Raw genomic sequence first — 4,352 nt, 5'->3', positions numbered from 1 at the left:
GAACTAGAACAAATGATTCACTCAATGAGTCACAATGACTAATGAATAAGGACAAATGGTTCACAATGAGTCACAAGGACTAATTAACAAGGACAAATGATTTACACAAGGTGTCAAAGAGACTAATGAACAAAGACAAATGATTTAAACAACGAGTCACAATGACTAATGAACTCGAAATAATGATTTAAACAACGAGTCACAATGACTAATGAACTAGAACAAATTATTTACACAACGAGTCACAAGGAATAATGAAAAAGGACAAATGATTCACACAACGAGTCACAAGGACTAATTAACAAGGACAAATGATTCACACAACGAGTCACAATGACTAATGAACTAGAACAAATGATTTAAACAAGTAATAATGACTAATGAACTAGAACAAATGATTTACACAATGAGTCACAAGGACTAATGAACAAGATCAAATGATTCACACTACGAGTCACAAGGAATAATTAACAAGGACAAATGATTCACACAACGAGTTACAATTACTAATGAATTAGAACAAATGATTTAAACAACAAGTCACAATGACTAATGAACTAGAGCAAATGACTTACACAAGGAGTCACAATGACTAATGAACAAGGACAAATGTTTCACACAACGATTTACAATGACTAATTAACAAGGACAAATGATTCACACAACGAGTCACAAGGACTAATTAACAAGGACAAATGATTTCACACTACGAGTCACAAGGAATAATTAACAAGGACAAATTACTCACACAACGAGTCACAATGACTAATGAACTAGAACAATTGATTTACACAACGAGTCACAAGGACTAATAAACAAGGACAAATGATTCACACAACAAGTCACAAGGACTAATGAACAACGACATATGATTCACACTACGAGTCCCAAGGAATAATTAACAAGGACAAATGATTCACACAACGAGTTACAATGACTAATGAATTAGAACAAATGATTTAAACAACGAGTCACAATGACTAATGAACAAGAACAAATGATTTATACAAGGAGTCACAATGACTAATGAACAAGGACAAATGGTTCACACAACGGGTCACAAGGATAAATTAACAAGGACAAATGATTCACAGAACGAGTCACAAGGAATAATTAACAAGGACAAATGATTCACTCAACGAGTCACAATGACTAATGAACTAGAACAAATGATTTACTCAATGAGTCACAATGACTAATGAATAAGGACAAATGGTTCACAACGAGTCACAAGGACTAATTAACAAGGTTAAATGATTAATGTAGGAGTCACAATGACTAACGAACTAGAAATAGTGATTTAAACAACGAGTTACAATGACTAATGAACTAGAACAAATTATTTACACAACGAGTCACAAGGACTAATGAAAAAGGACAAATGATTCACACAACGAGTCTGAAAGATTAATTAACAAGGACTAATAATTCACACAACGAGTCACAATGACTAATGAACTAGATCAAATAAATTACACTCCGTTTTACAAGCACTAATAAACAAGGACAAATGATTCACACAACGAGTCACAAGGACTAATTAACAAGAACAAATGATTTAAACAACAAGTCACAATGACTAATGAACTAGAACAAATGATTTACACAAGGAGTCACAATGACTAATGAACAAGGACAAATGATTCACACAACGAGTCACAATGACTAATTAACAAGGACAAATGATTCACACAACGAGTCACAAGGACTAATTAACAAGGACAAATGATTCACACTACGTGTCACAAGGAATAATTAACAAGGACCAATTACTCACACAACGAGTCACAATGACTAATGAACTAGAACAATAGATTTATAGAACGAGTCACAAGGACTAATAAACAAGGACAAATGATTCACACTACGAGTCACGAGGAATAATTAACAAGGACAAATGATTCACACAGTGAGTCACAATGACTAATGAACTAGAACAAATGATTTAAACAACAAGTCACAATGACTAATGAACTAGAACAAATGATTTACACAAGGAGTCACAATGACTAATGAACAAGGACAAATGGTTCACACAACGAGTCACAATGACTAATTAACAAGGACAAATGATTCACAGAACGAGTCACAAGGAATAATTAACAAGGACAAATGATTCACACAACGAGTCAAAATGACTAATGAACTAGAACAAATGATTCACTCAATGAGTCACAATGACTAATGAATAAGGACAAATGGTTCACAATGAGTCACAAGAACTAATTAACAAGGACAAATGATTTACACAAGGAGTCAAAGAGACTAATGAACAAAGACAAATGATTTAAACAACGAGTCACAATGACTAATGAACTCGAAATAATGATTTAAACAACGAGTCACAATGACTAATGAACTAGAACAAATTATTTACACAACGAGTCACAAGGAATAATGAAAAAGGACAAATGATTCACACAACGAGTCACAAGGACTAATTAACAAGGACAAATGATTCACATAGCGAGTCACAATGACTAATGAACTAGAACAAATGATTTAAACAACAACTCACAATGACTAATGAACTAGAACAAATGATTTACACAAGGAGTCACAATGACTAATGAAAAAGGACAAATGGTTCACACAACGAGAAACAAGGACTAATTAACAAGGACAAATGATTCACACAACGAGTCACAAGGAATAATTAACAAGGACTAATGATTCACACAACGAGTCACAATGACTAATGAACTAGAACAAATGAATTACACAACGAGTCACAAGCACTAATGAACAAGGACAAATGATTCACACAACGAGTCACAAGGACTAATTAACAAGGACAAATGATTCACACAACGAGTCACAATGACTAATGAACTAGAACAAATGATTTAAACAGCGAGTCACAATGACTAATGAACTAGAATAAATGATTTAAACAAGGAGTCACAATTACTAATGAACAAGAACAAATGGTTCACACAACAAGTCACAAGGACTAATTAACAGGGACAAATGATTCACAAAACAAGTCACAAGGACTAATGAACATGGACAAATGATTCACACTACTAGTCACAAGGAATAATTAACAAGGACAAATGATTCACATAGCTAGTCACAATGACTAATGAACTAGAACAAATGATTTAAACAACAACTCACAATGACTAATGAACTAGAACAAATGATTTACACAATGAGTCACAATGACTAATGAATAAGGACAAATGGTTCACAACGAGTCACAAGGACTAATTAACAAGGACAAATGATTTACACAAGGAGTCAAAGAGACTAATGAACAAAGACAAATGATTTAAACAACGAGTCACAATGACTAATGAACTCGAAATAATGATTTACACAAGGAGTCACAATGACTAATGAACAAGGGCAAATGGTTCACTCAACGAGTCACAAGGACTAATTAACAAGGACAAATGATTCACACAACGAGTCACAAGGACTAATGAACAAGGACAAATGATTCACACTACGAGTCACAAAGAATAATTAACAAGGACAAATGATTCACACAGCGAGTCACAATGACTAATGAACTAGAACAAATGATTTAAACAACAAGTCACAATGACTAATGAACTAGAACAAATGATTTACACAAGGAGTCACAATGACTAATGAACAAGGACAAATGGTTCATACAACGAGTCACAATGACTAATTAACAAGGACAAATGATTCACAGAACGAGTCACAAGGAATAATTAACAAGGACAAATGATTCACACAACGAGTCAAAATGACTAATGAACTAGAACAAATGATTCACTCAATGAGTCACAATGACTAATGAATAAGGACAAATGGTTCACAATGAGTCACAAGGACTAATTAACAAGGACAAATGATTTACACAAGGTGTCAAAGAGACTAATGAACAAAGACAAATGATTTAAACAACGAGTCACAATGACTAATGAACTCGAAATAATGATTTAAACAACGAGTCACAATGACTAATGAACTAGAACAAATTATTTACACAACGAGTCACAAGGAATAATGAAAAAGGACAAATGATTCACACAACGAGTCACAAGGACTAATTAACAAGGACAAATGATTCACACAACGAGTCACAATGACTAATGAACTAGAACAAATGATTTAAACAAGTAATAATGACTAATGAACTAGAACAAATGATTTACACAATGAGTCACAAGGACTAATGAACAAGATCAAATGATTCACACTACGAGTCACAAGGAATAATTAACAAGGACAAATGATTCACACAACGAGTTACAATGACTAATGAATTAGAACAAATGATTTAAACAACAAGTCACAATGACTAATGAACTAGAGCAAATGACTTACACAAGGAGTCACAATGACTAATGAACAAGGACAAATGTTTCACACAA

Source organism: Silene latifolia, unplaced genomic scaffold (assembly GCF_048544455.1).
Source record: "Silene latifolia isolate original U9 population unplaced genomic scaffold, ASM4854445v1 scaffold_198, whole genome shotgun sequence".
Classification (NCBI taxonomy): domain Eukaryota; kingdom Viridiplantae; phylum Streptophyta; class Magnoliopsida; order Caryophyllales; family Caryophyllaceae; genus Silene; species Silene latifolia.
This window is presented reverse-complemented; position numbering follows the sequence as displayed.